The sequence below is a fragment of the Bos javanicus genome, chromosome 28, assembly GCF_032452875.1.
Source record: "Bos javanicus breed banteng chromosome 28, ARS-OSU_banteng_1.0, whole genome shotgun sequence".
Lineage (NCBI taxonomy): Eukaryota > Metazoa > Chordata > Mammalia > Artiodactyla > Bovidae > Bos > Bos javanicus.
In genome coordinates, this window is record NC_083895.1 from 9,200,652 (window position 1) to 9,225,151 (window position 24,500).

The 24,500-nt window shown below is 47.3% G+C and overlaps 1 long non-coding RNA gene across 1 annotated transcript; it reads left to right on the top strand.

Annotated features, from left to right (window-relative positions):
• The first annotated feature begins 2,315 nt into the window (after positions 1 to 2,315).
• Positions 2,316 to 22,762, top strand: LOC133240320 (uncharacterized). Its single transcript, XR_009734192.1, has 3 exons — positions 2,316 to 7,055; positions 7,352 to 17,823; positions 19,950 to 22,762. It is a non-coding gene; the product is annotated as an uncharacterized LOC133240320 (long non-coding RNA).
• The last annotated feature ends 1,738 nt before the right edge of the window (positions 22,763 to 24,500 follow it).

Sequence of the window (24,500 nt, forward strand, 5' to 3'; positions counted from 1 at the left end):
ACAGAATCCACATGGCAATAATGAATCTAGCAGACACTTATCTAACCTCACACTTTTCAGTCTTTTTGGGTTAGAATCAACACTTAGCTCATCAAAAAAACACACATTGTCCAAAAAGAACCCACTCTCAGTTTGAGCATGCTGGTGTTTTGTTGATCTTCTTTTGTTTTTCTGCATTCCAATCAATCTGCTCTTGCTAAAATGTTGAGATAGACGCTGGAAAGCCAAAATGTTGTGATTTTTATGTTTGAGAGAGGATTCCTTCAACATACTAAAAATCCTCTCTCTCTTGAAATGCCGAGTGTGAATAAGGAGATGTAGAAAAGTGTCAGAGGTGAATCTCTCAACAATGATGACAGGTCTACCGTGGCCTAGGATGATCTATCCTCAGGGGGAAAAACAGTAAAAATTAAAGAATTCTGGAGACTTTCCACCCAGATCAAGAAGATATTTTTAATTATAATCCTCATTGGCAAGTAGTCTACTTCATTTTATGGAAAGCATCCTATTCTTAAAAAATGTTTTCAAAATAATCACTTTTTCTTTCCTCCTCTGGAAAACCCATTGCTATAAAACAAACATAAACGTTGAACAGTTTTCCAGTCCCTTCTGACAGTGGTAGTTTAGGACTCTTAGGCCTAAATGGGCTTCCCTGGTAGTTCAGTCAGTTTAAGAATCTGCCTGCAATACAGGAGACCTAGGTTCTATCCCTGGGTTGGGAAGATGCCCTGGAGAAGGAAATGGCTACCTGGTCCAGTATTCTTGCCTGGAGAATCCCAGGACAGAGGAGCCTGGTGGGCTACAGTCCATGGGGTCGAAAAGAGCCAGAAAGGACTGAGTGACCAGGCATAGGCCTAAACAGTCTTGCCTGACTTGGAACCTGCTGGACAATTACCCAACCAGCCTCTCACTTTGGCTGCATGGACCACAGCTCTGTGCCCTCTCCCCAGGGGATAAATGTTGCCCAGTGAAGAAAATGTTGCTTCTCCCCTTTTACATCACCACTGACACCCCATCCCCAGGCAGGTAGCACCAGGCCCGCCTCCAGAACTGTATGTTCCCTACTATCCTGGGCTTTTGAGCTCAGATGCCAAAGAGGGCACTAGGTAATGGGTATTTTGGACAAAGGACACTGCAGGACGTCTTTCCACATCCCTTATGGCAGTTCTCTACTTAGGGTCATTACCAATCCCCATTCACTCAGATCGACAGGGAAAATAACTCACATGAGCAAATGTAAGATGTCACCTTATAAGTGTGTCTATCCAAAGTCCCTCATGTTAAAGAGTGCTCACTCAGTTTCTTTATTTTTGAATGACAAAATGCCCTGAAAGGCATTCAATCGATACAAGTTTAAGATGTTCATAGAGGTTGCCTAGAACAGTTGTGGGTGTTTTTGCTTTTTACAATTAAAAAAATATTTTTTTTATTGGAGTATAATTGCTTTACAGTGTTGTATTAGTTTCTGCTGTACAACGATATGAATCCGCTATAAGTATACATTTATCCCCTCCCTCTTGAGCCTCCCTCCCAACTTCCCTTCATCACACCACTCTAGGTCATTATAGAGCACCAAGCTGAGCTCCCTGTGCTATACGGCAGCTTCCCACTAGCTATCGATTTTCCACATGGTAATGTATATATGTCAATGCTACTTTCTCAATTCATCCCACCCTCTCCTTCCCCCGAATCCTGTGTCCACAGGTCCGAAGAACAGTTGTATTTTTTTAATTAACTCATGCGAAGAGTTGACTCATTGGAAAAGACTCTGACGCTGGGAGGGATTGGGGGCAGGAGGAGAAGGGGACGACAGAGGATGAGATGGCTGGATGGCATCACTGACTCGACGGATGTGAGTCTGAGTGAACTCCGGGAGTTGGTGATGGACAGGGAGGCCTGGTGTGCTGCGATCCATGGGGTCGCAAAGAGTCGGACACGACCGAGCGACTGAACTGAACTGAAGGTAGAAGTTTTTGTAGTTATTCTTGAAGGTGTGCCTCTAACTGCAAGTAACAGATAATGTAAGCATGTCTTTTAAAGCTCATTTTTAATAAACTTATTATGAAAATTTGTAAATATACCGAAAGAAGAGCATATAGTATGATGATATACTCTCTTTCCAGATTACTAATTACCCATATGTTTTCCACATTTGCTTCACTGGTCCTTCTTTTTTTTGTCTTTTATCTTTTTCTCTTTGCTGAATTGTCTCAAGGAAAATCCCAAACCTCACGTCATTTCACACTTTGGTATCTGAGTATGCATCGCTAAAATGCATGAATATTATTTCCTAACATAGGCACAACCCTGTTAAGATCTTAACCCTGTTAAGATTTTTAAGCAGGACAAGAAGAAGTTACTTTAGAGATATCATAAATAGTGTGTGGATATTAAGCTTGAGATAACATTTCCAGTGACTGCAAATACAAACTCAAAAATATGTGGGCAGAAGCAAGTTCTGGAAGATGGAGTGAGATCACTCAAAAGGGGGGCTCAAGTGATGACAAAGACAGGTGATGATGAAGAGTCTGGATAATGAGTCCAAAAGGGCAAGATTCTAAATACGTATAAATACACCTATAATTTTAAATAGGCATATAATGAAACCAATAAATTGAATTTTATAACTAGAATTTTGACTATTCCACTTGCATCATTATAAGTGTACATATTCAACCCAGCCAAGAAAAGAAAAACACACCCGGGTGCACACACACACAGAAGACTTTTGTAACTTGCTCGTTGGGAAATGGGGTATTGCCTCATATTTGGAGTTGCATATATGGTGTCCTCAACCCACTGCCTGCCAGCCCTGCCAAGACTACTCTTCCTAAGGAAAGGATTCCTACTAGCCTCTACTATACTCCAAGCACAGTGCCAAGCCCTGAATACATTGCCTGGAGAATCCCAGGGACTGGGGAGCCTGGTGGGCTACTGTCTATGGGGTCGCACAGAGTCGGACACGACTGAAGCGACTTAGCAGCAGCAGCAGCCCTCCAAGGGCATCCTGCCAGCCCTGTGTTTTCACTGGGAAGAAAACTGAAGCTTCAAGAAAGTGAGTTATTCTCCAAGGAGAAAAAGACGGAACATAGGCGTAGGTCTGACTTAGTTCTTTCTACACCGCTACCTCATAAATTCTTTCTTCTCTCCCTTTCTCTAAGTAACCACTTTAGATCTGAGTTGAACCATGTGGCAATATCAAGATTTCCATTTTATACTCAATGAAGGAAAACTGGGAGGCTGAGAGAAGGGTTCCCTGCCTGTGTGATTCACAGTATAGCCATCACTCCATTTTGTCATCCCTGAAATTGTTTCCGACTATAGTAGTTGGTGGATAAACAATAGATGACACCACCAAATGAGCTTGTGAATTCCGCTAAGACAACAAAACCTGTCACGGTATTTGCAGAAAGGCTTGGCTTGTGGGTGACCAGATGCTCACAAGTATTTATCACTGTCTCTCTGAGCTCTCCTTGCTTTTTGCCCATTTAATAAGACATCTTCCCAACCAGAGCATCCTTACCTGGCACCACTTCTCAAATGTGGGGTGATCCCCAGCAAGTCATTTAACCTTTCTCCACTGAAGTTTATTATTAAAAGGCGATATTGGAGGACCATGGCTGAAACAGCCAAATAACATTAACCAATTAAGGTGAAAAGCACCATACAAATGCTGTAGGGGCTAGGACTTAACTAGTCACATATGGTTTCATGTAAAACACTCCAGTACATCAGCTAACAGTAAAAGCATGCGGGAGTGAAATAGACTGGCTGGAAATGAACTGCAAATTGATAAACATTTAGTTGCTAATGCCCTGTTTATTATTTTTACTAGGATAAAAATTAACTTGCCCGGCCTTGGCCAGAAAACAGACTGAACTCTACCATCTGCGTATTGGAAACGGTATTTCTTTAGCCTCGGGTTTCATCCAGGTTACCGCTGCCAGCTCCCATTTTATTTGTCAATAGGCCCTGACTGTCCAGACAACAGAAATGGGGGAGGCTTCTGGGAAGCACAGTCAACGGAGCCAAAAGGGTGACTCTCTGGGGAAGCTTAGGACGTAGGGCCGCCCCCCAACCATCCTTGGCGTCTCGCATTTCCCAAGAAAGAGGTTGCCACATGGCCCAGGAAACTGCCTTCCTCCAGCGAGGCCAGCGCGGGCTGGAAGGCGGGGTCTAAGCGCAGAGAACACAGCTCACTTAGGCGCGGGCGCGGACGCGCGCCGGGGTGGGGTGGGAGGGCGCGTGCGGGGGGGCGGGGGCGGGCGCGCGCGCCGGGGGGCGGGGAGGGGTCAGAGGATGCAGGCGGGGCGGGGGCGAGCCCGAGTCAGCTCCGCGGACGCCGGCCCGGCCACGTGACCGCGCCCGCTGCGGCCCCAGCTGCAGATGCCGTCCCCTCCCCCGGGCACTTTTCCATCAGGCTGTGAGCAGCTGGATCAATTTACTCGAGCTCCAGCGCCTAGCACCAGCACGGGCTGAATTATTACTCGTGGAAATCCCCTCTGTTTCAGGAAATCAGGTAGCTTTCAAACTCCCAACAATGAATGGCCCTTTGGGTCCAGGGAGAATAGCAAAAAAAAAAAAAAAAGACTAGGCTACAGGTTTCCAAACAGGCTGTTTGGTTTCTAGTAAATTAGAGAGTGGGCGGTTGAGGTACCAAGTAATGTTATGCTGGGGAGTGTGGTCTTCTTTGACGTCACCAAAATGTTTCTCCACTGACCGCCCCCCCACCCCGCCCCCAGCCGCCTTTCCCTTGCTTTTCCTTTCTCGGCCCGTTTGCACCCTGGTCTTTTTCCTCCCTCCTCCTTCCCTCTTGCTGTCACGGAGACAGATGACATAGGGAAGCTCTGGAAAATCGCTCAGAGTTGTGCAACGGAGCTCGCAGGCTCAGAAAATTCCCATATTTTCAAAAACAAAGGCCATGAGGTTGGAGGGGCGGCGGGGTGGGGATGGGTATAGATCTTCAGCCACTGTCTCAGCCGGCCAAAAATCCATGCGACTCAGGCCAGGAGGGGAGAGGCTGCTAAAAAAACCAGCAGCCGCCACCACTGGCTGTACGTTCCTCCCATCCTCTCTCCTGATTAGCAGTTCTGTCTGAGGGAACATTCTTCCTGTGGCAAAGAACACATTCTTGCCTCCAGTCGGCTTGAAATAGAATCCTGGAGAGCATGCACCCGCCGCCCTGCTGCTGCATCCGGGGGAGGGGGGAGGCAGCCCCCTCTGCTGTGCACTGATTTCTCCAGCACCCTCGCCCCCCCGCACCTCTCCCCACCCAGTTGTTTTTCCTATCCTCACGCAAGGGAGCGACAGCTGCCCCCATGTTGACATTGAACGATCTCGAATGAGCGTTCCACGGCTACACATGTAAGCATTTGTAGCCTGACCCTGCTATCTTTTTATTTCCCCTTTAAGTTGATTTTGGGGCCCAGTTGTTTCAACAAGGACCGCTGTGGTCACTCCACGGCAGGGTCCCACCCACAGTCACATGATGAGTGTTGGCGGGGCCGGCAATTCTCTGTGTGGCTAGTAATTGTCATGTAGCTCAGCGAGACTGCTTGGTTTCTACAACATTGTAAATCAACTGTACTTCCATTTTAAAAACATAAAATGAAAAAAACGTAGATTCTGATGCAAAAAAAAAAGACTACTTAAGTTTCTAAAGTCACCTGACTCGTATTCTTTACCTAGGCAGCTCTTGAAAAGCAGACATCTGTGTCCAGATGTCACATTAGGGAGTATGGTTCCAGGCAAGGTAGGCTAAGGAGCAGCCCAGGGTACACGTGGGCCTGGTTTTTTCCATCAGTCTCTGGTGGCTCCTCCCTCCTCCCTCATCCTTTCTCTGATCTAGACAGCAAGAACCTCAGAGGACCTTGGAACAGGGAGCGCTTTCTAAATCAGAGCTTCCAGATGCTCTTTGCAGGCACTGAGTTCCCCTGAAAAGTCTACTGGCATTGAAAAAATACGCTCATACAAAAATGGAGGTCACGTGCATCTATTCAGAAATTAGACGTGGAACCAGAAAGACTAAAGAATTCATCGTATGTATTTGCAGAGGGTGGGGTGGTGCAAGGGAGTGTCATAAGTGGGTTGGGTGACACTTCTTCAGCAAGGGCACGGACCACGATCTCTGCTAGCATAAGTGTTGGGAGGACCAACGAATGAGCAAGGGGATGAACGTAAGAAATGAGCCTGGAACACAAAGAAAGCACAAAGGAGCCCAAAGTTTCTGGGAGGTAAGGCCGATGGGCTGGGGCATGTCTGCCAGACATTGGTTTGAAGGAGAACAGACTTGTACAGTGTAAACGCAGGGATTTCCCTGCCTTCCAGTGGTTAAGACTCCACCCTTCCAATGCAGTGGGCACAGGTTTGATCCCTGGTCAGGGAACTAAGATCCCGCATGCCACACGGCACGGCCAAAAAAATTTAAAAATAAAGTTCTTTTTTAAAAGTGTAAACACAAAACAGAGTCTGACATAATGACAAGTGACAGTAACATTAGATGACACAACACATCCTATATACCAGATATTGCAAGTGTCTTACCTGGCACCACTGGCTTAGTCTCTGTGGCACCCTCCAGAGGTGGAAACTCACTGGAGGACCTGTCAGCTCTTTGGGGCACCAAGGAAGAGATTCCTATACATGAAAGATTTAGGAGGACTGGAAGCAGATCCAATCAATACAGAGCAACCCATGTGTATCTTTAAAGTCTGTCCAACCTGCCTGCCTAGTCTTGCCTCCACTGTAGCTTCTGCCTCCACCTGCCATCGCTGAGAGAGGGTCCCTGCTCCCCTGCTGACTCACGGAGCAGAGACCCCTCAGAAAGGAATGAGTTCTGGTCTCCAGGCAGCCAAAGCCAGCCTCCCTGCCTCCACTCTACTGCTCCTTCCTTCTCTCAGAAACGCCAGGCCTTCCACAGATGCATCTGAGACTCACTGATGCTTCCTCCGGGAACACCCCTTCAACACCCCTTCATCAAGGCCCTGACTTTTCTGGGTGACCTCTGGGCCCTGATGGAAGCACCCTCCCACCTCCTGGGACCTTTAGGGACCCAGGTAAGCAGAAGTGATGGCAAGAGCCCTCTCCTCGGGGGCCTCGGGAGACCTTTCACCTTTGCTAGAGGAACAAGAAACAGGTTTCATCCAGTTGAACTGATCATGCCTAGAAGTTCTTGTTTATGACTTAGAAACAGGCTCTCCATTCAAGTCGTCACAAGGATCCTTTACCTCACATTTCCGCTCAGAAAACACACCTTCTTTATTTGGGGCCACTTCAGGGGAAGTCTCCTTTGTTCATGGTCTGCACACTGCCCTACTAATCGCTTCTCCTTTCTTCCAAACATGCCGTATAGTCCTGGTACCAGAGAGACAGCCCTGTGTACGTGTGTGCTCAGTCGCTTCAGTCGTGTCCGACCCTTGGTGACCTCATGGACTGTAGCCTGCCAGGCTCCTCTGTCCATGGGATTCTCCAGGCAAGGATACTGGAGTGGGTCGCCATGCCCTCCTCCAGAAAGCAGCCCTGAGAGGGCATAATTTGAAATCTCATCATTTCAGGTAAAATGTTTCCCTGAGGGAAGGGGGTTGGAGGAGGAACTTAAACCATCTGCTTCCTTCTGGTCACCCAGACAAGAAAGGTGACTTTCACTCTGACTTTCCATCTCCTCCAGCATCCTAGAACCCACCACCACCCACCCCCAGCCAAAGGCTAGGATGCCTGTCACCCACCCGTTGACATTCCATTAAAAATTGGGACTAACAACAGGTTCTGGAACACTGCGTCATAACTCAGCAGGTGTGGGATCAACCTGGACAAAAGGACAGAACGCTCAGCCACTGCCAGGTGGTTAAGCAAGGGCTTTGCAGAGCTGTTTGGCTGACAGCACACAGACCGATCTGTGCTCATGTAATGGGGCAAAGATGAAGCAGGTGCCCTAGTGTCTTCCTGACACAGCAAGTTGCCAGCTTCTGCTAAATACACACACCCACACACACAAACACACACTCATGACCTCCAGTGTCCCTGAAAAGATGGCACATCTCACCATCAGTGCAGGCTCCCCGCAGCCAGACACGCATGCATGCATGCTACATTGTTTTAGTCGCGTCTGAGTCTTTGCGATCCTGTGGACCGTAACCTGCCAGGCTCCTCTGTCTGTGGGATTCTCCAGGCAAGAATACTGGAGTGGGTTGCTGTGCCCTCTGCCGGGGGATCTTCCCGACCCAGGGATTGAACCCGCATGTCATGTCTCCTGAATTAGCAGGCAGGCTCTTTACCACTAGCTCCACCTAGGAAGCCCCACAGCCAGAGATGCCTGGCTCCAATTCCAGCAAGCTGTACTCACTCCTGAGCCTCAAGCTCCTCTTCTGTAAAGTGAAGCTAGTAATACCTCCTTGAGGGGCTGAGCCCATGCATATAAAACTTCAGACTCAGAGTAAGCACTTCATAACTTGAATCCAGAACAATCCCAGATTGTCAGCAGCAGCAGTTTTCACATTGGCTTGGTGCTAAAGACAATAATATAGCCACTGCGGACAAAGCAGTTTTTATGAACCAGGTGTGTTCCATGCGTTATCTCATCTCGACTCACACTAGGCCTGCGAGTTGGGTAGATATTGGGATCCTCATTTTACAAATAAGGATTCTGAGGCTTAGAGAAGTTAAGACGCTTGCCCAGAGTCACACAGTCAGCGGTAAAGAGATATCTAACACTGAGGTAATCCGCGCTTCAGTGCCAGCCCTGAAGCATGCTCCCTTCACAGGGCTGTGCCGCCTCTTGATGCAGTTAGCACAAGCCGAGCTCTGCTCTCTTTAAAAGACAATACAGAGTGCCAAGTGATTACGCAGAGGGCTGCAGCCTTGCACGTGTGTGTGTGTGCATGTGTGCGTGCACGTGCCCTTGGCCAAGGGCCACACTTTTAGCCCGCATACTGGTCTGCCAAAAGCCCATGTTCAAATCCCACCTATTGAAAAGCTCATCTCCGCTTTGGCAGGACAGGCCCTGAAAAAATGTCGGAAATAAACAAGGGCCATTCAAAAGAACTGAACTGCATTCAAATTGGAAATTCCTTCACAGGAATAAAACTTCAGAAACCAAACAACCAAAGCCCTCAGAAAACATCGGTAATGATCCATTAATTTTAAGTCATTAGAAACGGAGAGCAAGAAGTAAATCCAGTTTCTGCATGGGTATCCTCACCCCTTCTCTGAGGGAAGTGCTCACAAGCCTGAAAGGGTTGGCTTGAATAGAGAGGTCACCTCCTGGGGAGCCAGTGGGTGAAATACACTGGAAATGTGCTTGAGGGACAAGCATTTTTTAACACACAGGCTCACAATGATGAAAAGCACCCTTCTGGGGACTTCCCTCCTGGTCCAGTGGTTGAGACGCTGAGCTTCCAGTACAGGGGGCACAGGTTCGATCCCTGGTGGGGGAACTAAGATCCCACATGCCTTGAGTTGAGCCAAAATACTTTTTAAAATAAATAAATTTTATTTTTTTAAAAGCACTCTTCTGCTCTTTATCCCTCCACACCCGCTTCAGTTTCTCAAATATGGAGACTCCTTTTGAGCTTTTCCTTCTTGGCAATGCCACACTTGTTAGGAAACCAGTATCCTGGAAACCGAAGTGGCCTTGGATGTTGTTCTCTGCTGTGGCAGACCAAACTTTCCTTGCTGAATCAGACCCCATAATATATCAACTCTGAGTCACACATCAGCAGAGGAGCCACTATTAGGAAGAGAGAGAGTGCCGTGATATTTATCAGTGACTAAATCGGAGCAAATAACGAGTGTTGCCTAATCACTTCACGTACATGACCTTCCTACGAAGTAAGGTCATAGCTTTGCAGCTCTCAGGATGGTTTCTAACTGTCAATATTTATAGAACCAGGCACTTACCAACACACGCCAGGAGAGCTGGATGTCTCCAAGGATGAGTCATGCCAAATGAAGTCTTCTATCTCGGGGTCACTGCTCCATCCTCACTGACTAGTCATGGGATTATTGAAAAGCACATGCAGGATTGCGGGCCCTGTTCAGTTCTCTGGAAGAACCAACATTTATGAAATTGAAGCCTAGGAGGAGAGGATGTGGGTTTAAAAGTATATTCTGTGCTCAGTTGTTCAGGCATGTCTGACTCTTTGAGACCCCATGGACCGTAGCCCACCAGGATTCTGTCCACGGGATTCTCCAGGCAAGAATGCTGGAGTGAGTTGACATGCCCTCCTCCAGGGGATCTTCCCGACCTAGAGATCAAACCTGCATTTCCTGCTTTGGAGGCAGATTCTTTACCACTGAGCCACTGGGGAAGCCCTAAAAACGTAAAGGGCTATCTTTTTTTTTTTTTTTTTTTAATCTGCTAGCTAATAAATATAGCTCTGGGTCTAGGGGGAAGTGGCAGAGAGATGGCACCAAGACCCAAGTCAGCCTCCGCTTGCAGCAAGATACGTGATAAGTAGCCTGAGTGGTGTCAAAGCCATGGCTGGAAAAGTCACCTGCATCACGCAAGACACACACCAAGGAAGGTGGTGCCACTTGGCTTAGAGGGAGACTGGCCACAGTCTTGGGTATTTGGGGGTTTTTTAAGGTTATTTATTTATTCATCTTTGTTGCTGTGTGCAGGCTTTCTCTAGTTGCAGTGAGCAAGGGCTACTCTTGGTTTTGGTTTGCAGGCTTCTCATTGAGGTAGCTTCTCCTGTTGCAGAGCGCAGAGTCTGGAGCACCAGCTCAGTGGTTGTCAGAAGTTGTGGTGCACAGGCTTAGTTGCCCTGCAGCCTGTGGGATCCTTCCAGACCAGGGATCAAACCCAGGTCCCCTGCATCTTAACCACTGGACCACCAACCCCCAGCTTGGGTATTTGAGTAAGCAAAGTAGACCTGTGTGCACAACCAGTCCAGATAGAAACCCTTGGCTCCATTCAAGCAATGGCAGATCATTTCTTTGGGTTTTGAAAGCTTAGTTGTTCATGAATCACTCATTTAAAATGCCAGTAACCTCTGGGACTTCCCTGGAAGTCCAGTGGTTAAGACTTCACCTTTCAACGCAGAGGGTAAGGGTTCAGTTTCCTGGTCAGGGAGCTAAGATCCTATATTCCTCTCAGCCAAAAAAAAAAAAAAACCAAAATGTAAAAGAGAAACAATATTGTAACAACAATAAAGACTTTAAAAAAGACATCAAAAAAATCTGAAATATAGATAACCTCCGGAGTTGCCTCTTGTTTATCAAGTAGGGGGATTATGCTCGGTGAGAAGCAGGAAGCAAGAAAAAGAGGGCAAGGATGGAGGGCAAGCCAAGGAAGGAGGGCACTGCAGGAGGAAGTGGGGTAGGGAGAGCCCAGGACATGCAGGACATGACTATTCTGGAAGATGTTCATTTGTCTGTACACAGAAAAGAAAAGCAGCTTCAACCTAAATGTCCGTCGACAGAGGAATGGATAAAGATGTGGTATGTGTATACAATGGAATATTACCCAGGCGTAAAAAGAATGAAATAATGCCATTTGCAGCAACATGGATGGATCTAAAGAGTGTCACACTGAGTCATACTAAGTCAGACCGAGAGGGAGAAGTATTGTGTGGAATCCCTTATTTGTGGAAATGATACAAATGGACTTAAAAAACAGAGAGAGACCCACAGACTTAGAAAGCAAACTTATGGTTGCCAGCAGGGAATGGCTACGTAGGGAGTTTGGGAAGGTCATGTACACACTGCTGTATTCAAAATGAATAATCAACAAGGACATACTGTATAGCACATGGAAGTCTACCCATAGTATGTGCCAGCCTGGATGGGAAGGGGCTTGGGGGAGAATGGATACATGTATGTGTATGGCTGAGTCCCTTTGCTGTTCACCTGAGACTGCCACAACATTGCTAATCAGCTATACCCCAATACAAAATAACAAGTTTAAAGTTTGAAAAAAAAAAAAGAAAGGAAGCTTCTTTCACATCAACGTTAAATGAAGAAATTGGCACCACGCTTCAGAAACACCATGATCAGTACAAGTGACTGTGTTGCAAACTTCACCCCCAACATGCACACAGAAGCTGATTGCAACCACAGGGGCGGTAACATCTCTGCCAAAGTCCACTGGGGACCCAGCACTACGCAACTTGGGACAGGTTGGTCAACACTGAGCTCCTGGAATTCCAGTTCCCTTTAAAATCGATGAGCTAAGCTAGGATTGCACAAGAGACCCATGAGGGCACAGGACTATTACTGAGCTGTGTGGTGCAAAATGTCTTTGACTGAAAAGTGGTGGACACCGTGGAAGAACCAGAAGTATCAAGACTTACATCTCAGGCACATTTGCAAATGGACTTAGTTTCTTAATAGACTAGGTCTGAAGGCTCAGAGATGTTGCCAGAGATCACAAGATTATTGCATGATGACAAGAGCTCCTGATTCCTGGAGACAAGGAGGTCACAGCCCCACGACCACTGGCCAGGGCCATAAACCAAAGGACATTTCTCCTGTAGCGGTTGCGTGGAGATACAACATTGGCATCATCATAGTCAAAAAGCACAACAAGGGATGTACTTCATGGTCCTGAGAAAGGGTTGCTTGTGGCCCTTTCCAGCCACCATGTATCATAAAACTGGGGCTGGCAAGCACCCTGGGGAAGGCCCTGCCAGCTGAACGCTCACAATGTGTCCACAACAGCTGTGAACCCTTTCCTGGGCCTTCCTCCGATGCACACACACATTCAGGCTGGCCATGCACATATGCATACATGAACCAAGTAAGGATGGTGGAGAGAGAGGTAGCCAGGAAAAAAAAATGCACTTCTGCAAATACACATGGAAAAAACTTTTTGGATGAGTGCTTAAAGGGAGTTAACCCAGCAAAGATGACTTATTGACCTGCTTTATCCTTTGTGGCTTGGAATGAGGATATGATGGCAAGAGCTAAAGCAGCCATTTTGGGCCGTGAGGTGGTCTTTGCAATGGATGCCAAATTCTAAGAAGAGAAAGAAAGGAACATGGAATACTGATGAATGTAGAACCACTAAAGCAGTCCTAGGCTATCTACTGCTAGACTTCTTTGATAGGAGACTGAAGTAAACTTCTTTATTGTGTAAAAAACAAAAAGACAAAAGTGCTTCTGATTCTATATGCATTCTACTACAGGGCTTCTGGAGGATGCCAGTCCTTTTGCCGGGGAACCCTCTGTTTCATTTCCCCCTGTGTTTCCTCTTTCTGTTGGAGGTAGAGGGAAGGAGAGGCAGAGGAGAGAGGGGTTTGGGAGGAGAAAATGTAGAGAGAGGATGGGCCCCAGCTGTTCCTCTTTCCCTGTATCTGTTTCTCTGCTTTGTCTCCAGACCTCCTAGAACACCTTGCATGTGGTCCCGTGCTCGGTGAATGTGTTGAAAGCTTGTACCAGTTTGCTGGGGCTGCCAGAACAAAGAACCACAGCCTGGTAGCTTAACCAGGAAACATGTATGTTCTCCCAGGGCTGGATGCTGGAAGTCCACGATCGAGCAGTCAGCAAGGTTGGTTCCTTCTGGAGGCCACGAAGGAAGGATCTGTGCCAGGCCTCTCTCCTGGGCTTGTAGACGGCTGTATTCTGTGTCTTCACACCGTCTTTTTGCTGTGTGTGTCTGGGTCTAAATCTCTTCTTTTTAAAAAAAATTTTATTTCTTTTTGGCTGTCAGGCTCAGTTTCAGTGCATGGGCTCTTCGGGGTCCTCCCTAGCTGTGGCACGTGGGCTTAGTTGCCCTGCAGCACGTGGGATCATACTTTCCCGATCAGGAACCGAACCTGCACCCCCTGCAGTAGAAGGCAGTCTTAACCACTAGACCACCAGGTTATTGTGGCTGTTCAGTCACTCAGTCGTGTCCAGCTCTTTGCAATCCCATGGACTGCAGCACACCAGGCTTCCTTGTCCTTCACTGTCTCCCGGAGTTTGCTTAAATTCATGTCCGTTGAGTCAGTGATGCCATCCAACCACTAGGGGAATCCCTTAATCTCTTCTTCGTATGCAGACACCAACCAGATTGAATCAGAGCCTCATTTTTAACTGAAAGCAGCCTCATTTTAACTTAATCCCCTCTTTAAAGACCCTGAATCCAAATACAGCCACATTCTGAAGTCCCAAAAGTTAGAATTTCCACAAAAGTGAGGCCAGAAAGGAAGTTAGCAAACGCACAGAGCCGCTACCATGGGCTTGGAGCCATGCCAGACAGCAGGGACCAAAGATAAGAAGATACAGTCTCATTGTGGCTGAATGACTAAATGACAGTCCTAGCGAGTGAGTCAGTGGATGGATCAATGATGAATGAATGGGATGAACAAACATCAAAACTGCTGCTGGAGCCCAGAGAGCTGATTAGACATAACCATACTGAGTCCAGAAGCATAGCTGAGTCCAGAGCCAGCAGCCCACTCCCACCTCCATCTACAAAGGGGTCTCAGAGATCGTTAGAGAAGCAAAGTGGCAAAGGGGCTTCTATTCCCTGTCCAGGGGAGTCTGACCAGCTCTTGGCTAAAACTTAACAGGATCAGTGTGCTCAGAGATGCTTGCAGATGAAAACCAGACTTTTCTTCATACTTAGCCTACTGCTCCTGGGGAGACTTGGGGAGACACTCCTGCTATGATTCCAGTGGCCCCAGGGCCACAAATAAGATGGAAAGCCCCCAGAAGCAGCATCTCAGGTTAGCCAGGGCAGGAAGGAGGACCACCTGCCCACCAGCTGCCATGCAGTGACAGGTGGGGTACCATCCCTGGGATGTTGACACCCGTGAAACGAGAGTAAAAGTCTCCACACCCTCAACTCCATCCCCTGCAAATACTCTCTGAGCCCAGAACTGAGACCAGGAGCCAGGAAGTCAATGGAGAGGAACAGAAAGGCAAGATTCCTGTCCCAGTCATTATTAACACGTGTTTCTCCTGACTGCAAGCATGCCGGCCACGTCACACAATTATTATTGTCTGCACTGTGGCTGTGTACTTAATCAGTCTTCAGATAGATTTCTAAACAGGTCTTTTTGTGGCCTAGCAGAGGTCAGAGTTCCCAGGACCATCAGTCAGAGCCTGCAGGGGGCAGGCCAGCTGTCCATCATCCGATCGAGGCCGCTGCAAGCAGACTTTGAACCGGTTCCTGTGACCTGTCTGTCAGGCTCCCCGTGAACCCTGGTCATCAGTCAGTTCCTGACTTACAGCACACAGCGGTCCTCCCCTGCTCGGATGATTCCCTTTTATTGTGTTCCAATACATTCTCCCTCTGGCCCCAGTGGGATCGCCTCCGAGTGGCCTGTCCTTCAATTTTTACTACCGAATCTGTGGCTCAGAAGCCTTGGGTTGGTATTTCCTCTGCCCTCGGAGGGATTTTTATGGGGTTTTTATTTGGTTTCATTTTTGCCATGCTTCTCAGAACGTTTCCTTTGTTCTTCTCACTCTGCTCTGAGCCTCCAAGGCCGTCCCCTCAGAAGATCACACACAGCTGTGGCCTCAAACATGTATCCCCCCCAAAAAAAGGTGGTTGAGGAAACCCCCATCTTTTATGGATTTTCAAGCAGTAAAATGATGGTTTCTGAGGGTTCAAAAGGCACCTCCTCCCCTTGGCCAGGCCACTCACTGCAGCCCCCACAAGCAGAGGGGAGGCGGCCCAGGACCCCCGCCTACAGTGCCCAGGGTTAGTGGATCTACTGTTTGTCTACCTAGGATGGGCGCCCCCTTCTTTGAAAAATACTGCCACCCCTGAACTGATCATAGCAACCAAATGTGGGCAGCCTCCTGCTCAAAGATCCACCCCCGACCACAGAGATGGAACTGGGAACTATCATCTGACCCCTGCAAAGGCCATCAGGTGGAACTTTTGAACTCTCGGCCCCCTCTCTAGCAGTGAAGCTGGGAGGCGCGATAAGCAGAAGCTACTGTTGTGTACATTCCCTGTCATGTAGAGAAAGCTTATCAAAGAGATTGAAATCCATATTGGGGTAGAAGATGAGACCAAGATTGAGAAAGAGATGAGAGTGCCTGGCAGGGTCAGGTCCCATTTCAGGCATCCTTAGAGTCCCTTTTTGAAGCCCTGAGTGATCTGGGTCGCATTTCTCTTTCGTGTGGCTAATAATAGCTTCCCCATGAAACTCACCAGGGAGTGGACGCTGGCCATCCTGCCCAAGCAAGACCAGCTGTCCTCAGCTTTGGCCATGGGAACAGGAGGGAAAGGAGAGGAGGAGAAGGGACCATCATCCAAGGTTGTTTAGGACGCTGAAATACAGAACCCCTGTCGCAACTCTGGGAGGATTTCCACGTCTTTGTCAAGTCAGTACTTTCAGGATTGGACGCTCTCAGGCAGAGGTCATTATCTGGATAGTCAGTGTTTCTTACAACAGGATTCAGTGATGGTGGTGATGGCGGGTAAGCAGCACACAGAGCATGGAGGTGATTATGACTCTGCTCATGGGAAGGGAGCAGCGGGGCCCCTGGGTATCACTGATGGACAGATGGACTCCATGCAAACTAGTTCAACACGTCTGATACCTGCCAAAGCCGAGCGCCTCAGAGCCCAAATGTTCTTCCAGATATGACCCCCAAATCAAGGAAACCCCCTAGATGGCCAAGGATCTAGAGAGGCTTCTGCTCCCCAGCTCACTGTGTCTCTCTCAGCTGGAAGCACAGGCAGGCCTCAAGTCAGAAGGGCTTACCCAACAAGGAGGGAGGCAGAGAGTTCAGCTAATCCCCTTACCCATCCCAAAGGGTGGGAGGAAAGCCAGCAACCACAGGGGTCAGCGCCTCCATTCTGACTCCAAAGATTCTAGCTAAAGCGGCCCAGGGCCCCTGGCACCACCCTAAAAAACGGATCCAATCTTGAGTCAGAGAGGAAGCCGACAGTCACTGAATCACCCGTCCACTTCCTTCTACCCACAGCCGCTGGGCCAAGACCAGCAGCCGCTTCCAAGGGGCAGCTCGGTGACCAGTGCTCGGAAAAGCTGAGGCTCTGCAGAAGGGCTAGCAGGACCAAACCACCAAGACCCACTTCCCCGAGGTGCCCCACCCCCTGCATTTTCCAAAGTAAAGCTTCACGTCTTGTGACAGCCCCGTTCCTGTCCTGTGCTGCCCTTGGCTGGGTTATTTTTCACTTCCCTGTTCAGAACACAGCCACACTTTCCAAATGCCATGAATCATCACCACGAAGCAACGGCCATTCAGCCAGGCAGGAAACCACGGAGGAGCAGACCTAGGAGGAACAGCAATCCTGCAGCTGACTCTGGTGCGGCTGGGCATCCTGAGGCCACCATAGAGACTGGACGGAGCTGCCACTCTCGGGACCCATTCTCCTCCATCGTCTGCCACGGCTGTCTTCCACTCTCTGATCCACCCTTGCACTGAGTTCCAGGCAGCATCTCTGACTTTGTTCTTACGGCTTTCTTGGTTGTGTTGGCTAACGTGAAGCTGTCATCTTCCAGTCCTGGGAGGGAGAGAAATGGGCAGATCCATTCAAGACCCAGGAAGCTGGGACTTCCCTGGTGGTCCAGTAGTTAAGAATCCACCCTCCAGTGCAGGGGACCCGGATTCAATCCCTGGTCTGGAAACAGGGATCCCACATGCTGCAGGGCAACTAAGCCTGCGCGCTGCAACTGACAAAGTCCTTGGGCTCAAACAAAGTGGCTGAGCAGCCTGCAAGCAGTACTGCAAGAATGTTACAAAGGTCATCCCTGTCATCCAAGCCTCTTGATGACCGAAACCATGTGGCCTTCCAGATGCCATTCAGTAAGCACCCGAAAGTAGTCACCAGGGAGCCTATGAATAAATCAATCAACGAAAGAGTCTCGTCCTCAAAGAGCTTCAAACTGTCCTGTGCTAGGCAACTGGCTCCTCTGAATAGTAAGTCTGCTTGTGTGCCAGAGCTGGGTTCTTGTGTAATAAGGAGAACCTAATTTGAAGTCATTATTTTTGCCTCTGTTCAATCACAGACAATGCCATTTGAAAGTAAAGCAATCTTAGGACTTCCCTGGAGATCCTAGTGGTTACAATTCTGAGCTTCCACTGCAGGGAGTGCAGGTTCGGTCCCTGGTCAGGGAACTAACATCCAGAGTGCCGAGAGGCATGGCCAAAAAAAATGTAAAACAACCGAGGAAGTGCAAGTCAATATGACAATATTGTGTCAGTTTTAACCTATCAGATTGACTACAACCTTAAATATTAACAGTGGCCAGAGAGTGAGAAACGAGCACTGCCCTATACTGTTGGTGGATGTGGAGTGTTACACATTTTCTGGAGGCAGTTTGATCCTGTGTATTACGATTATTAATGAGTAACATTGACTCCTTCATTTCAAGACTAGACATTTAGCCTCAGCTGAACAATCAGGAAAATACACAAAAATGTAAGTACAAAGAAAGTCATACCACTGTGTGGTAAATAAATACAAAACAAAGCCAAAAAAAAACAGGAAACAACCTAGATGTGATTGAGCCAGTGAATTATACCACACTGAATAAACTACTAATGCTATGTAATTGTTGGGACCTCCCAACGGGAGACTGACACTAAGATGCTAAGACTCCATGCTCCCAAAGCCGGGAGCCTGGATCCAGTCCCTGGTCAGGGACCTAGATCCCACATGCCACAGCTGAAAGAGTCTGTGTGCCACAACTAAGACCAGCAAAGCCAAATAAATAAATATTTATTTTAAAAAAATAAAAAATAAATAAAAGTACGATGCAACTTTGGTGCTGGAAATGTACATGTAAAGCCATAGAAGAATATTCGCATGGATCATCAGTCTTGTCTGACTCTGTGTGACCCTATGGACTCCCCAGCCTCCTCTGTCATAGGATAGGCAAGAATACCGGAGTGGGTTGCCATGCCCTCCTCCAGGGGATCTTCCTGACCCAGGGATCAAACCCAGGTCTCTGCCTGGGTCTCTTAAGTTTACCTGCATTGGCAGGCAGGTTCTTTGCCACTAGCACCACCTGGGAAGCCCCTAATGATAATAATATTTGCCTGGATGATTTTGATAGAAGTAGGAGACAGAATATGTGCAGCCCATCTATGGACTTGTTGATGGCGTGTAGGCCTAAAAGAGACACCTGAAAGATTTATCAAGTTGTTAGCACTGCTCATCTCTGTGGAGGTGGATTTCAAGGTGATTTTTACCTTCTCCATACTTTCTGTACTTCTTAAAATTGTTGATAAGAAACACGAAGCATTTGTATCATCAGAGAAAATTATATATCTGTTTTCATTTTAAAACTGAAAGTAAGACAAAAGTAAGTAAGCCCAAAAGTAAGCCTGTGTCCCTGACAGGCTGTATCTGGCCAAGATAAATTGCGTGTCCTCTTTCTGGTAGAAGGTAGACTGTGGACCATTCTGCCAGGAGGCTTTGGGCTCTGAATTGTTTCTCTTGAGTTCTGAAGAGTTGAACTGGGTCCCCCATGTTACTTTTTTTCTTTTTGGCCATGCCATGCAGTATGAGGGATCTGAGTTCCCCACCAGGGATCGAACCCGTGCCCTCTGCAGTGGAAGCACAGAGTCCCAACCACTGACCACCAGAGAAGTCCTACATCTAGGTATTTTTAACCAAGAGATCATGTATTAATATTTTTCTAAAATGGGATTATAGAACTTTCATATATTTCCAAAGCGACCCATTGCAGATCAAAAAGTAAGAGCCAGTGAATGGTGGGGAGGGGGTGGCTGTTAGAACCAGTGAACTAGAACATGGGTTGTAAACTAGCTTTACAAAAAGTAAATATTTTGACTCAGCAGACTGTATGATCTCTGTCCCAGCTACTCAACTCTGCCCTTGTACTATGAAACTAATCACAGATTATCTACCAACAAATGGGTGAAGGTGAGTTCCAATAAAACTTTATTGACAAACACAGGCTGTGGGACAGATTTGGCCCAGGCAGTAGGGTACCAACACCATGCCTACCCAACCCCACCCCCACCCCACCCCTCTCCCAACAGAAGCCAAATAATCAATTACCTTTCCTTTATTTCAGATTCTGCTTCTGGTCAGGAACCAAATGATTCCTGCAGTGGGATCCTGCTCTTCAACAGAGACCACCAAGGAAGTTGGGAAACACATAAAAGGAATTTGCTTCACTTTTTCATTGAACAACAAGTCCTTTGAATTCCTAATTGGAAACTTTCACACATGAATTGAGGTGGTTGCAACTCATTTCCTGCAGTCCTGCTCCCCTCCTTCATTTGGAGCAAAATAATTGTTGACGTGTGGGGCGTGACCTTTGACCTCTGATGGCTGCCTGCAATCTACTTTCCTGGCTCATTTGCATAAAGGGCGTTAGAAACCCTCTGGCACCTTCTTCTCTTCTCACATAAAATTCTGACTTCCTTGATCTACTAGGGAGTAAAACAAGATCTCAAGACAAAACAAGCCCAGGCGGGAACCGGAGATTCCCCATCTCCTCCTGTCTTGGCCAAAAAAAAAAACAAAACTCTTCAACTCAAATCAACATCTCCCTTGCGGTGCTAAGTGGGGCCCTTCGAGGACCACTGCCCAGAGGACAGAGTCTGGATCCAGGACATCTCTGCTCTTGTACAAAAGATGAGATTTACTGACAGCGAGAGACATTTTCTCTATTGGATCCTCACCCAATATGGGTCATTCCCCTGCCCCACAGACCCTCGCCCCTTGACTTCTGAGAAGGCAGAGATGGAGAGAGAGCCAGGTCTAAGAAGCCTGCTTCTGCCCTGATTAGGGAGGAAGGGAAGGGCAGAGTTCAAGATGAAAAGGACAGCAGACAGCACCTCCCCTCCCCCGACATCACATAGCCTCTTCTAAATCTGGTAGCAAAAGGACTGAGTAATTTAGTCCTAATAGCAACAGGCAGGTAACATATATGTTTTTCCATCTGTGTGCCAAATATCCTTTGGGAATGCTTGTTTAGAGGTGAGGATGTGCTTCTGGGTTATTCTAGACTGTTTTCACACTTCGTTAGGACACACAGGAACAGCTCTAAGGAACTCAAGAGGTGAAGAAGTCTCCTTAGAAGAGAAGAACAAAGGCAGTCAAAGACCTGATGAAATGCCAAGGATGAGCCAGTGCTGAGTCTAGGGCTCTGGCTTCCCATCTGGTGTCCTGATGGCTGTCTGTGCCTCCATCAAGCTGTGGTCTGCTGAAAACCCAATTTCCCAACATCTCAAGTGGCTTCCAGGAGATTCAGAGGTGCCCTTTTTCTTCCTTTTTTTCTTATATCCGGATATGCTTCCTAGCCTTCCATGGAAAATCCCTGAGTCGGCCACTTCCTGTTTTTGTTTTGTTCTCTAACCAACCCCCCTTTTGGCCTTTTGGCCTTTGTCTTGATCTTCATCTCAAACTAAGAATCTCCAGCTCCAAGCAGTTCCCTGGCAACTAATGTTTTCTATCTCAGCCCTGCTCGCTCCCTGTAGGTGCTTCTATAAATCCTCACTCTTACTGGTCCTCACCCAAAAAGGGGATGCTAAAAAGATTCAGAGATCTGTTTGGGGAGATGCTTGCCCAATATAAATGCAAACTGTACTAACAATTGTTTTTTAGTTCCCATACACTTTTATTTGGGGTGAGGCGCATCCTTTCCCTTTGTTTGGACAGCTACACAAGGAGCTGGGAGGGTGCCCTTGGTGATGGGCTGTGCTTTTTCCTTCTTTCCACTGTTTTGTCCCCTTCCTCCGGGCCCTGCATTCCTGGCATATTTGGAGAGAGTAGGAGCTGGCCTGAAGCCACTTTTCTAAGTATCTTCTCAACTCTGCAGTCCAGTTTCCAAGGCAGTCTCTTTGTTTATTCTTTGTGTCCCACTTCTGGGCAAGTACCAGATGCTACCAGATACAACTCCAGCCGTGGACAGCATGCCCTGGCCAATGGCTCCAGTTCAGGCTGGCTGGAAACTCCCGGCCACCAGCTCCAGAGGGGGAACGTGTGAAACAGTCAAAGGGTGTGTGAACCATGCGCCAGTCTTGGGGGGAGTTTCCCCAAACACATCTAACACATACAAAGAAAAAAGGAAGAAAGAACCAAACAGTAAACCACTACTGCCTTCAAGAATTTTCTGTGGGAGCAGGTGTCCACTGTAGCCTCATGAAAGGCTCTGGGCTGAGATATCTCCCTGGGTGACCTTTGCTAACAAAGTGACAGTCTCTGTGTGCTCCCTGGGGATGCTGTAAGAGGCTGTACTAGTGTTGAGAGCCAGGTGGTGCCAGTTGAAAAGAACCATCCAGTTGGAATGTAATATGGTAACACCTGGTTCCATCACTGTCTGTCAAGCCCAGCTAGGTCCACCTTAAATCTTACCTCGAGGAAAGGTCCACCCAATTCATATCACAGGAAATCTGAAGTTTACTCTCTTCTCCAAATTGTTTTCAATTTCCCAGGAGGGAAAGAGACTGATTCATTCTGTTAATAAGCAAAGGTCTTATTTTTCCACCTTTGGTCATATAAACGTCAAAGGAAAAAGAAAGAAAGAAAAGCTTCATGTTCAATCAAAAAACTGTTCCAGCATTTTAAAAAAGTCAAGTGGAGATAAAACAGATGATTTTTCAGGAAAAAAAAAAAAAAGTAACCGTGTCTCCCAAACCATAAAACCATAAGTTATCTAATGTTTAACTCCCTCAACAAAAACCTCGTGGAATTGTTTTTTTTTTAATAGTTTAAAACATAGACTGTGCAGGAACAACAGCTTAGATGATTTCAGGTTTCTTATAGCTTTAGATGAATCAACCACTGGACAAAGAAAACCAAGGATGCTGAGAGAATGAATGTGAGTCAATTCAGAGTTCTGATAGCACATCCATGTTCATAGCAGAATTATTCTTATTAGCCAAGGAGTAGAAGCAACTCATGGAGAAGGGTGTGGCAACCCACTCCAGAATTCTTGCCTGGAGAATCCCATGAACAGAGGAGCCTGGAGGGCTACAGTCCTTAGGGTCACAAAGAGTAGGACAGGACTGAAGCGCCTTAGCACGCACACACGCAGAAGCAACCCAAGTGTCCATCAGTAGGTGAAAAGATAAAAAGCCTGTGGCATGTCCACACAATGGAATATTATTCAACCTTTAAAACAAGGAAAGTTCTGACGCAGCCTACAACATGGGTGAATTCTGAGGACATTACGTAGATGAGGGCTTCCCTGTGACTCAGATGGTATAGAATCTTCCTGTAGTGCAGGAGACCTGAGTTCAATCCCTGGGTCGGGAAAGATCCCCTGGAGAAGGGAATGGCAACTCACTCCAGTATTCTTGCCTGGAGAATTCCACAGACAGAGGAACTTGGTGGGCTACAGACAATCAGGTCACAGAGAGTCAGACTTAGCAAGATACAACAAAGCAAATAAACAACTTAGCAAATAAACAACAATAACAAATGCTACATGAACTAAACAGAACAGTACTGTTTAGAAAAAGTCAACAGAAGAACAAGTACTGTCCTCGAGTTCCCTGCTGCTGCTGCTGCTAAGTCGCTGCAGTCATGTCCAACTCTGTGCGACCCCATAGATGGCAGCCCACTAGGCTCCCCCGTCCCTGGGATTCTCCAGGCAAGAACACTGGAGTGGGTTGCCATTTCCTTCTCCAATGCATGAAAGTGAAAAGTGAAAGGGAAGTCGCTCAGTTGTGTCCGACTCTTCACGATCTCATGGACTGCAGCCCACCAGGCTCCTCCGTCCATGGGACTTTCCAGGCAAGAGTACTGGAGTGGGGTGCCATTGCCTTCTCTGATACGTGTGTATATACATATATATATAAAGCTGGATCACTTTGCTGAACAACAGAAATTAATACACTATTGTAAATCAACTATATTTCAATTTAAAAAGTCAGCAAACCCACCAAAAAAAGAGAAATGGCTAAGATGGTAAATTTATGTTATGTATATTTTGCCACAACCTAAGCATGTGAAAGTTGCTCAGTCATGTCCGACTCTGCAACCCCATAGACCTGCCAGGCTTCACTGTCCATGGGAATTCCCAGGCAAGAATACTAAAGTAGGTTGCCATTCCCTCCTCCAGAGGATCTTCCCAACCCAGGGATTGAACCCAGATCCCCTGCCTCAGAGGCAGGTTCTTTGCCATCTGAGCCACAACTTAAGCATACTTTTCATTAAATTTTTTTTTAATTCACAATTCTGAATAAAGATTATTGACAGACTAAATCTGCCCCCTCCATATACACATACTAACCAGCTCTTCTCTGAGAACCTCATTGATTGTGCCTTTATTTTGGAGCCCATATAGAGTCATGAATCCACACACCTATGTTTCTGCTTCAGAACTGAGCAGGAGATACCACATATCCATGAGGCAGAAAAAGAGCAGCTCTTTGACTGATGTAAAAACCAAGGGTCGTGGAGGTTCCATAGCTTGCTTGAGGTTACACAGCTCATAGGGTCTGACCCTGATTAAAACTCCTGGTGACATATCTCCAGATAACAGTGTTGAATAAACAAGAGACAAAACTGACATTGGTCTGTGGAGAGATGGGAGCATGCCAGGACTGATTTTCTAAAATGGGTTCTGAAACCAGTGCCATGGCAGACAAAAACAATCCAGGAGGACTTGGCA